Below are 13,905 nucleotides of genomic sequence, written 5' to 3' on the forward strand. Positions count from 1 at the left end.
TCGGGTATATTGTGGATCGCTGGCCTCTCGGCTACATTGGTGTTCTCTGGACCATTGGGTACATTGGGGATCTCTGGACCCTGGGGTACATTGGGGATCTCTGAAATCTCAGGATCATTGGGGATCTCTGGGCTCTCAGATACTTTGGGGATCTCTAGACTCTCAGGAACATGTGGGATCGCCGGACTCTCAGATAATTTGGGGATCTCTGGACTCTCAGGTACATTGAGGATCTCTGGGCTCTCGAATACATTGGGAATATCTGGGTTCTCGGCTACATTGGGGATCTCTGGAATCTCGGACACATTGGGGATCTCTGAACTCTCAGGAACATGGTGGATCGCTGGACACGCGGGAACATTGTGGATCTCCATACTCTCAGGTGCATTGGGGATCTCTGGGCTCTCAGATACTTTGGGGATTACTGGACTCTCTGGTCCATTGGGGATCTCTGGGCTCTCGGGTACCTTGGGGATCTGTGAACTCTCAGGAATATGGGGGATCTCTGGACTCTCGGGTACATTGGGGATCTCCATACTCTCAGGTAAATAGGGAATCTCTGGACACTCGGGTATATGTGGGATCTCAGGACTTTCAGGTACATTGGCGATCTCTGGACATTTGGGTTCATTGGGGATCTCTGGGCTCTAAGATACTTTGGGGATCTCTGGACTCTTGGGTACATTGGGGATCTCTGTGCACTCAGATAATTTGGGGATCTCTGGACTCTCGGGTGGATTGGCGATCTCCGGACACTCGGATACATTGGGGATTTCAGGACTCTCGGGTACATTGGGGATGTCTGGGCTCTCTGGTACATTGGGGATTTCTGGGCTCTCGGTTACATTGGGGATTTCTGGATTCTCGGATACATTGGGGATCTCCTGTCTCTTGGGTGCATTGGGAATCATCGGGCTTTCGGGTTTTTTGGTGATCTCTGGGCACTTGGCTACATTGGGGATTTCTGGGCTCTCGGATACTTTGGCGATCTCCAGACTCGCGGGTACATTGGGAATCTGTAGATAATCGGATAGATTGGTGATCTCCGGACTCTCGGGTACACTGGGGATCTCTGGATTCTTGGATACATTGGGGATCTCTGGAATCTCTGGTGCTTTGGGGTTCTCCGGACTCTCGGGAACATTGGGGATCTCCGCGCTCTTGGATAATCTGGTGACATTCGTGCTCTTGGGTACATTGGGGATCTCTGGGCTCTTGGGTAAAATGGGGATCTCTGGTCTCTCGGGTATATTGTGGATCTCTGGGCTCTCGGCTACTTTGGGGATCTCTGGGCCCTCGGGTACATTGGGGATCTTTGGGCTCTAGGGTACATTGGCGATCTCCGGACTCTCAGGTACATTGGGAATCTGTAGATAATCAGATACATTGGCAATCTCTGGACATTCGGGTTCTTTGGGGATCTCTGGGCTCTTGAGTACATTGGGGATCTCTGTGCACTCAGATAATTTGGGGATCTCTGGGCTCTCAGGTGCCTTGGGGATCTCTGAGCTCTCAGGAATATGGGGGATCTCTGGACACTCGGGTACATGTGGGATGTGAGGACTTTCGGGTACATTGGCGATCTCTGGGCATTTGGGTTCATTGGGGATCTCTGGTCTCTAAGATACTTTGGGGATCTCTGAACTCTTGGGTACATTGGGGATCTCTGTGCACTCAGATATTTTGGGGATCTCTGGACTCTCGGGTGGATTGGCGATCTCCGGACTCTCGGAAACATTGGGGATTTCTGGACTCTCGGGTACATTGGGGATGTCTGGGCTCTCTGGAACATTGGGGATTTCTGGGCTCTCGGTTACATTGGGGATTTCTGGATTCTCGGATACACTGGGGATCTCCGGTCTCTAGGGTGCATTGGGAATCTTCGGTCTTCGGGTTCTTTGGGGATCTCTGGGCACTTGGCTACATTGGGGATTTCTGGGCTATCGGATACATTGGCGATCTCCGGACTCTCGGGTACATTGGGAATCTGTAGATAATCGGATACATTGGTGATCTCTGGACTCTCGGGTAAGCTGGGGATCTCTGGATTCTTGGATACATTGAGGATCTCTGGACTCTCTGGTGCTTTGGAGTTCTCCGGACTCTCGGGAACATTGGGGATCTCCGCGCTCTTGGATAATCTGCGGACCTTCATGTTCTCGGGTACATTGGGGAACTCTGGGCTCTCAGATAATTTGGGGATCTCTGGACTCTCAGGTACATTGAGGATCTCTGGGCTCTCGGATACATTGGGAATATGTGAGTTCTCGGCTACATTGGGGATCTCTGGAATCTCGGACACATTGGGGATCTCTGAACTCTCAGGAACATGGTGGATCGCTGGACTCTCGGGAACATTGTGGATCTCCATACTCTCAGGTGCATTGGGGATCTCTGGGCTCTCAGATACTTTCGGGATTACTGGACTCCCGGGTCCATTGGGGATCTCTGGGCTCTCGGGTATCTTGGGGATCTCTAAACTCTCAGGAATATCGGGGATCTCTGGACTCTCGGGTACATTGGGGATCTCCATACTCTCATGTAAATAGGGAATCTCTGGACACTCGGGTATATGTGGGATCTCAGGACTTTCGGGTACATTGGCGATCTCTGGACATTTGGGTTCATTGGGGATCTCTGTGCTCTCAGTTACTTTGGGGATCTCTGGACTCTTGGGGACATTGGGGATCTCTGTGCACTCAGAAATTTGGGGATCTCTGGACTCTCGGGTGGATTGGCGATCTCCGGACTCTCGGATACATTGGGGATTTCAGGACTCTCGGGTACATTGGGGATGTCTGGGCTCTCTGGTACATTGGGGATTTCTGGGCTCTCGGTTACATTGGGGATTTCTGGATTCTCGGACACATTGGGGATCTCCGGTCTCTTGGGTGCATTGGGAATCATCGGGCTTTCGGGTTTTTTGGGGATCTCTGGGCACTTGGCTACATTGGGGATTTCTGGGCTCTCGGATACATTGGCGATCTCCGGACTCTCGGGTACATTGGGAATCTGTAGTTAATCGGATACATTGGTGATCTCCGGACTCTCGGGTACACTGGGGATCTCTGGATTCTTGGATACATTGGGGATCTCTGGACTCTCTGGTGCTTTGGGGTTCTCCGGACTCTCGGGAACATTGGGGATCTCCGCGCTCTTGGATAATCTGGGGACCTTCGTGCTCTCAGGTACATTGGGGATCTCTGGGCTCTTGGGTACAATGGGGATCTCTGGTCTCTAAGGCATATTGTGGATCTCTGGGCTCTCGGCTGCTTTGGGGATCTCTGGATCCTCGGGTACATTGGGGATCTGTGGGCTCTAGGGTACATTGGCGATCTGCGGACTCTCAGGTACATTGGGAATCTGTAGATAATCGGATACATTGGCAATCTCTGGACATTCGGGTTCTTTGGGGATCTCTGGGCTCTCAGATACTTTGGGGATCTCTGGACTCTTGGGTACATTGGGGATCTCTGTGCACTCAGATAATTTGGGGATCTCTGGGCTCTCAGGTGCCTTGGGGATCTCTGAACTCTCAGGAATATGGGGGATCTCTGGACTTTCGGGTACATTGGGGATCTCCATGCTCTCAGGTAAATAGGGAATCTCTGGACACTCGGGTACATGTGGGATGTCAGGACTTTTGGGTACATTGGCGATCTCTGGGCATTTGGGTTCATTGGGGATCTCTGGGCTCTAAGATACTTTGGGGATCTCTGGACTCTTGGGTACATTGGGGATCTCTGTGCACTCAGATATTTTGGGGATCTCTGGACTCTCGGGTGGATTGGCGATCTCCGGACTCTCGGATACATTGGGGATTTCTGGACTCTCGGGTACATTGGGGATGTCTGGGCTCTCTGGAACATTGGGGATTTCTGGGCTCTCAGTTACATTGGGGATTTCTGGATTCTCGGATACATTGGGGATCTCCGGTCTCTAGGGTGCATTGGAAATCTTCGGTTTTCGGGTTCTCTGGGGATCTCTGGGCACTTGGCTACATTGGGGATTTCTGGGCTATCGGATACATTGGCGATCTCCGGACTCTCGGGTACATTGGGAATCTGTAGATAATCGGATACATTGGTGATCTCCGGACTCTCGGGTACGCTGGGGATCTCTGGATTCTTGGATATATTGGGGATCTCTGGACTCTCTGGTGCTTTGGGGTTCTCCTGACACTCGGGAACATTGGGGACCTCCGTGCTCTTGGATAATCTGCGGACCTTCATGTTCTCGGGTACATTGAGTATCTATGGGCTCTCGGGTACATTGGGGATCTCTGGTCTCTCAGGTATATTGTGGATCTCTGGGCTCTCGGCTACTTTGGGGATCTCTAGACCCTCGGGTACATTGGGGATCTCTGTGCTCTAGGGTACATTGGCGATCTCCGGACTCTCAGATACATTGGGAATCTGTAGATAATCGGATACATTGGTGATCTCTGGACATTCGGGTTCATTTGGGATCTCTGGGCTCTCAGATACTTTGGGGATCTCTGGACTCGGGTACATTGGGGATCTCGGTGCACTCAGATAATTTGGGGATCTCTGGACTCTCGGGTGGATTGGCGGTCTCCGGACTCTCGGATACATTGGGGATTTCTGTACTCTCGGGTACATTGGGGATGTCTGGGCTCTCTGGTACATTGGGGATTTCTGGCTTCTCAGATACATTGGGGATCTCCGGTCTCTTGGGTGCATTGGGAATCTTCGGGCTTTCGGGTTCTTTGGGGATCTCTGGGCTCTTGGGTCCATTGTGGATCCCTGGGCTCTCGGGTACAATGGGGATCTCTTGGATCTCGGGTATATTGTGGATCTCTGGGCTCTCGGCTACTTTGTGGATCTCTGGAACCTCGGGTACATTGGGGATCGCTGGACTCTCGGGTACATTGCGGATCTCCATACTCTCCGGTACATTGGGAATCTCTGGACAATCGGGTACATGTGGGATCTCAGGACTTTCGGGTACATTGGGGATATCTGGACACTCGGGTTCATTGGGGATCTCTGGGCCCTCAGATACTTTGTGGATCTCTGTGCTCTCGTGTACATTGGGGATTTCTGGGCTCTCGGATACATTGGGGATCTCCGGACTCTCGGGTACACTGGGGATCTCTGGATTCTAGGATACATTGGGGATCTCCGGTCTCGAAGGTGCATTGGGGTTCTCCGGACTCTCAGGAAAATTGGGGATCTCTGGGCTCTCGGGTACTCTGGGGATCGTCGGGCTATCGGGTACATTGGGGTTCCCAGGGCCCTCGGGTACAATGGGGATCTCCGGGCTCTCGGGTATATTGTGGATCGCTGGGCTCTCAGCTACATTGGTGTTCTCTGGACCATCGGGTACATTGGGGATCTCTGGACCCTAGGGTACATTGGGTATCTCTGAAAACTCATTATCATTGGGGATCTCCGGGCTCTCAGATGCTTTGGGGATCTCTAGACTCTCGGGTACATTGGGGAACTCTGGGCTCTCAGATACTTTGGGGATCTCTAGACTCTTAGGAACATGTGGGATCGCCGGACTCTCAGATAAGTCTCAGGTACATTGAGGATCTCTGGGCTCTCGGATACATTGGGAATATCTGTGTTCTCGGCTACATTGGGGATCTCTGGAATCTTGGACACATTGGGGATCTCTGAACTCTCAGGAACATGGTGGATCGCTGGACTCTCGGGAACATTGGGGATCTCCATACTCTCAGGTGCATTGGGGATCTCTGGGCTCTCAGATACTTTGGGGATTACTGGACTCTCGGGTCCATTGGGGATCTCTGGGCTCTCGGGTACCTTGGGGATCTGTGAACTCTCAGGAATATGGGGGATCTCTGGACTCTCGGGTACATTGGGGATCTCCATACTCTCAGGTAAATAGGGAATCTCTGGACACTCGGGTATAAGTGGGATCTCAGGACTTTCGGGTACATTGGCGATCTCTGGACGTTTGGGTTCATTGGGGATCTCTGGGCTCTCAGATCCTTTGGGGATCTCTGGACTCTTGGGTACATTGGGGATCTCTGTGCACTCAGATAATTTGGGGATCTCTGGACTCTCGGGTGGATTGGCGATCTCGGGACTCTCGGATACATTGGGGATTTTTGGACTCTCGGGTACATTGGGGATGTCTGGGCTCTCTGGTACATTGGGGATTTCTGGACTCTCGGTTACATTGGGGATTTCTGGATTCTCGTACACATTGGGGATCTCCGGTCTCTTGGGTGCATTGGGAATCATCGGGCTTTCGGGTTTTTTGGGGATCTCTGGGCACTTGGCTACATTGGGGATTTCTGGGCTCTCGGATACATTGGCGATCTCCGGACTCTCGGGTACATTGGGAATCTGTAGGTAATCAGATACATTGGTGATCTCCGGACTCTCGGGTACACTGGGGATCTCTGGATTCTTGGATACATTGGGGATCTCTGGACTCTCTGGTGCTTTGGGGTTCTCCGGAATCTCGGGAACATTGGGGATCTCCGCGCTCTTGGATAATCTGGGGACCTTCGTGCTCTCGGGTACATTGGGGATCTCTGGGCTCTTGGGTACAATGGGGATCTCTGGTCTCTAAGGTATATTGTGGATCTCTGGGCTCTCGGCTACTTTGGGGATCTCTGGATCCTCGGGTACATTGGGGGTCTGTGGGCTCTAGGGTTCATTGGCGATCTGCGGACTCTCAGGTATAGTAGGAATCTGTAGATAATCGGATACATTGGCAATCTCTGGACATTCGGGTTCTTTGGGGATCTCTGGGCTCTCAGATACTTTGGGGATCTCTGGACTCTTGGGTACATTGGGGATCTCTGTGCACTCAGATAATTTGGGTATCTCTGGACTCTCAGGTGCCTTGGGGATCTCTGAACTCTCAGGAATATGGGGGATCTCTGGACTCTCGGGTACATTGGGGATCTCCATGCTCTCAGGTAAATAGGGAATCTCTGGACACTTGGGTACATGTGGGATGTCAGGACTTTCGGGTACATTGGCGATCTCTGGGCATTTGGGTTCATTGGCGATCTCTGGGCTCTAAGATACTTTGGGGATCTCTGGACTCTTGGGTACATTGGGGATCTCTGTGCACTCAGATAATTTGGGGATCTCTGGACTCTCGGGTGGATTGGCGATCTCCGGACTCTCGGATACATTGGGGATTTCTGGACTCTCGGGTACATTGGGGATGTTTGGGCTCTCTGGTACATTGGGGATTTCTGGGCTCTCGGTTACATTGGGGATTTCTGGATTCTCGTACACATTGGGGATCTCCGGTCTCTTGGGTGCATTGGGAATCATCGGGCTTTCGCGTTTTTTGGGGATATCTGGGCACTTGGCTTTATTGGGGATTTCTGGGTTCTCGGATACATTGGCGATCTCCGGACTCTCGGGTACATTGGGAATCTGTAAGTAATCGGATACATTGGTGATGTCCGGACTCTCGGGTACACTGGGGATCTCTGGATTCTTGGATACATTGGGGATCTCTGGACTCTCTGGTGCTTTGGGGTTCTCCGAAATCTCGGGAACATTGGGGATCTCCGCGCTCTTGGATAATCTGGGGACCTTCGTGCTCTCGGGTACATTGGGGATCTCTGGGCTCTTGGGTACAATGGGGATCTCTGGTCTCTAAGGTATATTGTGGATCTCTGGGCTCTCGGCTACTTTGGGGATCTCTGGATCCTCGGGTACATTGGGGATCTGTGGGCTCTAGGGTTCATTGGCGATCTGCGGACTCTCAGGTACATTAGGAATCTGTAGATAATCGGATACATTGGCAATCTCTGGACATTCGGGTTCTTTGGGGATCTCTGGGCTCTCAGATACTTTGGGGATCTCTGGACTCTTGGGTACATTGGGGATCTCTGTGCACTCAGATAATTTGGGTATCTCTGGACTCTCAGGTGCCTTGGGGATCTCTGAACTCTCAGGAATACGGGGGATCTCTGGACTCTCGGGTACATTGGGGATCTCTGTGCACTCAGATAATTTGGGGATATCTGGACTCTCGGGTGGATTGGCGATCTCCGGACTCTCGGATACATTGGGGATTTCTGGACTCTCGGGTACATTGGGGATGTTTGGGCTCTCTGGTACATTGGGGATTTCTGGGCTCTCGGTTACATTGGGGATTTCTGGATTCTCGTACACATTGGGGATCTCCGGTCTCTTGGGTGCATTGGGAATCATCGGGCTTTCGCGTTTTTTGGGGATATCTGGGCACTTGGCTTCATTGGGGATTTCTGGGTTCTCGGATACATTGGCGATCTCCGGACTCTCGGGTACATTGGGAATCTGTAAGTAATCGGATACATTGGTGATGTCCGGACTCTCGGGTACACTGGGGATCTCTGGATTCTTGGATACATTGGGGATCTCTGGACTCTCTGGTGCTTTGGGGTTCTCCGAAATCTCGGGAACATTGGGGATCTCCGCGCTCTTGGATAATCTGGGGACCTTCGTGCTCTCGGGTACATTGGGGATCTCTGGGCTCTTGGGTACAATGGGGATCTCTGGTCTCTAAGGTATATTGTGGATCTCTGGGCTCTCGGCTACTTTGGGGATCTCTGGATCCTCGGGTACATTGGGGATCTGTGGGCTCTAGGGTTCATTGGCGATCTGCGGACTCTCAGGTACATTAGGAATCTGTAGATAATCGGATACATTGGCAATCTCTGGACATTCGGGTTCTTTGGGGATCTCTGGGCTCTCAGATACTTTGGGGATCTCTGGACTCTTGGGTACATTGGGGATCTCTGTGCACTCAGATAATTTGGGTATCTCTGGACTCTCAGGTGCCTTGGGGATCTCTGAACTCTCAGGAATACGGGGGATCTCTGGACTCTCGGGTACATTGGGGATCTCCATGCTCTCAGGTAAATAGGGAATCTCTGGACACTTGGGTACATGTGGGATGTCAGGACTTTCGGGTACATTGGCGATCTCTGGGCATTTGGGTTCATTGGCGATCTCTGGGCTCTAAGATACTTTGGGGATCTCTGGACTCTTGGGTACATTGGGGATCTCTGTGCACTCAGATAATTTGGGGATCTCTGGACTCTCGGGTGGATTGGCGATCTGCGGACTCTCGGATACATTGGGATTTCTGGACTCTTGGGTACATTGGGGATTTCTGGATTCTCGGATACATTGGGGATCTCCGGTCTCTTGGGTGCATTGGGAATCTTCGGGCTTTCGGGTTCTTTGGGGATCTCTGGGCACTTGGCTACATTGGGGATTTCTGGGCTCTCGGATACATTGGCGATCTCCGGAACCTCGGGTGCATTGGGAATCTGTAGATAATCGGATACATTGGTGATCTCTGGACTCTCGGGTACACTGGGGATCTCTGGATTCTTGGATACATTGGGAATCTCTGGACTCTCTGGTGCTTTGGGGTTCTCCGGACTCTCGGGAACATTGGGGATATCCGCGCTCTTGGATAATCTGCGGACCTTCCTGCTCTCGGGTACATTGGGTATCTCTGGGCTCTCGGGTACAATGGGGATCTCTGGTCTCTCGGGTATATTGTGGATCTCTGGGCCCTCAGCTACTTTGGGGATCTCTGGACCCTCGGGTACATTGGGGATTTCTGGGCTCTAGGGTACATTGGCGATCTCCGGACTCTCAGATACATTGGGAATCTGTAGATAATCGGATACATTGATGATCTCTGGACATTCGGGTTCATTGGGGATCTCTGGGCTCTCAGATACTTTGGAGAAGTCTGGACTCTTGGGTACATTGGGGATCTCTGTGCACTCAGATAATTTGGGGATCTCTGGACTCTCAGGTGGATTGGCGATCTCTGGGCATTTGGGTTCATGGGGATCTCTGGGCTCTCAGATACTTTGGGGATCTCTGGACTCGGGTACATTGGGGATCTCTGAGCACTCAGATAATTTGGGGATCTCTGGACTCTCGGGTGGATTGGCGATCTCTGGACTCTCGGATACATTGGGGATTTCTGGACTCTCGGGTACCATGGGGATGTCTGGGCTCTCGGTTACATTGGGGATTTCTGGCTTCTCAGATACATTGGGGATCTCCGGTCTCTTGGGTGCATTGGGAATCTTCGGGCTTTCGGGTTCTTTGGGGATCTCTGGACTCTTGGGTACATTGTGGATCCCTGGGCTCTCGGGTACAATGGGGATCTCTTGGATCTCAGGTATATTGTGGATCTCTGGGCTCTCGGCTACTTTGTGGATTTCTGGAACCTCGGGTACATTGGGGATCGCTGGACTCTCGGGTACATTGCGGATCTCCATACTCTCCGGTACATTGGGAATCTCTGGACACTCGGGTATATGTGGGATCTCACGACTTTCGAGTACATTGGCGATCTCTGGACATTTGGGTTCATTGGGGATCTCTGGGCTCTCAGATACTTTGGGGATCTCTGGACTCTTGGGTACATTGGGGATCTCTGTGCACTCAAATAATTTGGGGATCTCTGGACTCTCGGGTGGATTGGCGATCTCCGGACTCTCGGATACATTGGGGATTTCTGGACTCTCGGGTACATTGGGGATGTCTGGGCTCTCTGGTACATTGGGGATTTCTGGGCTCTCGGTTACATTGGGGATTTCTGGATTCTCGTACACATTGGGGATCTCCGGTCTCTTGGGTGCATTGGGAATCATCGGGCTTTCGGGTTTTTTGGGGATCTCTGGGCACTTGGCTACATTGGGGATTTCTGGGCTCTCGGATACATTGGCGATCTCCGGACTCTCGGGTACATTGGGAATCTGTAGGTAATCGGATACATTGGTGATCTCCGGACTCTCGGGTACACTGGGGATCTCTGGATTCTTGGATACATTGGGGATCTCTGGACTCTCTGGTGCTTTGGGGTTCTCCGGAATCTCGGGAACATTGGGGATCTCCGCGCTCTTGGATAATCTGGGGACCTTCGTGCTCTCGGGTACATTGGGGATCTCTGGGCTCTTGGGTACAATGGGGATCTCTGGTCTCTAAGGTATATTGTGGATCTCTGGACTCTCGGCTACTTTGGGGATCTCTGGATCCTCGGGTACATTGGGGATCTGTGGGCTCTAGGGTTCATTGGCGATCTGCGGACTCTCAGGTACATTAGGAATCTGTAGATAATCGGATACATTGGCAATCTCTGGACATTCGGGTTCTTTGGGGATCTCTGGGCTCTCAGATACTTTGGGGATCTCTGGACTCTTGGGTACATTGGGGATCTCTGTGCACTCAGATAATTTGGGTATCTCTGGACTCTCAGGTGCCTTGGGGATCTCTGAACTCTCAGGAATATGGGGGATCTCTGGACTCTCGGGTACATTGGGGATCTCCATGCTCTCAGGTAAATAGGGAATCTCTGGACACTTGGGTACATGTGGGATGTCAGGACTTTCGGGTACATTGGCGATCTCTGGGCATTTGGGTTCATTGGCGATCTCTGGGCTCTAAGATACTTTGGGGATCTCTGGACTCTTGGGTACATTGGGGATCTCTGTGCACTCAGATAAATTGGGGATCTCTGGACTCTCGGGTGGATTGGCGATCTCCGGACTCTCGGATACATTGGGGATTTCTGGACTCTTGGGTACATTGGGGATGTCTGGGCTCTCTGGTACATTGGGGATTTCTGGGCTCTCGGTTACATTGGGGATTTCTGGATTCTCGGATACATTGGGGATCTCCGGTCTGTTGGGTGTATTGGGAATCTTCGGGCTTTCGGGTTCTTTGGGGATCTCTGGGCACTTGGCTACATTGGGGATTTCTGGGCTCTCGGATAGATTGGCGATCTCCGGACTCTCGGGTGCATTGGGAATCTGTAGATAATCGGATACATTGGTGATCTCTGGACTCTCGGGTACACTGGGGATCTCTGGATTCTTGGATACATTGGGAATCTCTGGACTCTCTGGTGCTTTGGGGTTCTCCGGACTCTCGGGAACATTGGGGATATCCGCGCTCTTGGATAATCTGCGGACCTTCCTGCTCTCGGGTACATTGGGTATCTCTGGGCTCTCGGGTACAATGGGGATCTCTGGTCTCTCGGGTATATTGTGGATCTCTGGGCCATCGGCTACTTTGGGGATCTCTGGACCCTCGGGTACATTGGGGATTTCTGGTCTCTAGGGTACATTGGCGATCTCCGGACTCTCAGATACATTGGGAATCTGTAGATAATCGGATACATTGATGATCTCTGGACATTCGGGTTCATTGGGGATCTCTGGGCTCTCAGATACTTTGGGGAAGTCTGGACTCTTGGGTACATTGGGGATCTCTGTGCACTCAGATAATTTGGGGATCTCTGGACTCTCAGGTGGATTGGCGATCTCTGGGCATTTGGGTTCATTGGGGATCTCTGGGCTCTCAGATACTTTCGGGATCTCTGGACTCTTGGGTACATTGGGGATCTCTGAGCACTCAGATAATTTGGGGATCTCTGGACTCTCGGGTGGATTGGCGATCTCTGGACTCTCGGATACATTGGGGATTTCTGGACTCTCGGGTACAATGGGGATGTCTGGGCTCTCGGTTACATTGGGGATTTCTGGCTTCTCAGATACATTGGGGATCTCCGGTCTCTTGGGTGCATTGGGAATCTTCAGGCTTTCGGGTTCTTTGGGGATCTCTGGGCTCTTGGGTACATTGTGGATCCCTGGGCTCTCGGGTACAATGGGGATCTCTGGGATCTCGGGTATATTGTGGATCTCTGGGCTCTCGGCTACTTTGTGGATTTCTGGAACCTCGGGTACATTGGGGATTGCTGGACTCTCGGGTACATTGCGGATCTCCATACTCTCCGGTACATTGGGAATCTCTGGACACTCGGGTATATGTGGGATCTCAGGACTTTCGGGTACATTGGCGATCTCTGGACATTTGGGTTCATTGGGGATCTCTGGGCTCTCAGATACTTTGGGGATCTCTGGACTCTTGGGTACATTGGGGATCTCTGTGCACTCAGATAATTTTGGGGATCTCTGGTCTCTCGGGTGGATTGGCGATCTCCGGACTCTCGGATACATTGGGGATTTCTGGACTCTCGGGTACATTGGGGATGTCTGGGCTCTCTGGTACATTGGGGATTTCTGGGCTCTCGGTTACATTGGGGATTTCTGGATTCTCGTACACATTGGGGATCTCCGGTCTCTTGGGTGCATTGGGAATCATCGGGCTTTCGGGTTTTTTGGGGATCTCTGGGCACTCGGCTACATTGGGGATTTCTGGGCTCTCGGATACATTGGCGATCTCCGGACTCTCGGGTACATTGGGAATCTGTAGGCAATCGGATACATTGGTGATCTCCGGACTCTCGGGTACACTGGGGATCTCTGGATTCTTGGATGCATTGGGGATCTGTGGACTCTCTGGTGCTTTGGGGTTCTCCGGAATCTCGGGAACATTGGGGATCTCCGCGCTCTTGGATAATCTGGGGACCTTCGTGCTCTCGGGTACATTGGGGATCTCTGGGCTCTTGGGTACAATGGGGATCTCTGGATCCTCGGGTACATTGGGGATCTGTGGGCTCTAGAGTTCATTGGCGATCTGCGGACTCTCAGGTACATTAGGAATCTGTAGATAATCGGATACATTGGCAATCTCTGGACATTCGGGTTCTTTGGGGATCTCTGGGCTCTCAGATACTTTGGGGATCTCTGGACTCTTGGGTACATTGGGGATCTCTGTGCACTCAGATAATTTGGGTATCTCTGGACTCTCAGGTGCCTTGGGGATCTCTGAACTCTCAGGAATATGGGGGATCTCTGGACTCTCGTGTACATTGGGGATCTCCATGCTCTCAGGTAAATAGGGAATCTCTGGACACTTGGGTACATGTGGGATGTCAGGACTTTCGGGTACATTGGCGATCTCTGGGCATTTGGGTTCATTGGCGATCTCTGGGCTCTAAGATACTTTGGGGATCTCTGGA

The 13,905-nt window shown here is 51.8% G+C and overlaps 2 pseudogenes; both read right to left on the minus strand.

Moving 5' to 3' along the window:
* Positions 1-3,054: 3,054 nt before the first annotated feature.
* On the minus strand, positions 3,055-4,973 carry LOC121282415 (annotated as a pseudogene).
* Positions 4,974-5,124: 151 nt separating this feature from the next.
* On the minus strand, positions 5,125-7,009 carry LOC121282416 (annotated as a pseudogene).
* Positions 7,010-13,905: the final 6,896 nt, after the last annotated feature.

Source organism: Carcharodon carcharias, chromosome 9 (assembly GCF_017639515.1).
Source record: "Carcharodon carcharias isolate sCarCar2 chromosome 9, sCarCar2.pri, whole genome shotgun sequence".
NCBI classification, from domain to species: Eukaryota; Metazoa; Chordata; class Chondrichthyes; order Lamniformes; family Lamnidae; genus Carcharodon; species Carcharodon carcharias.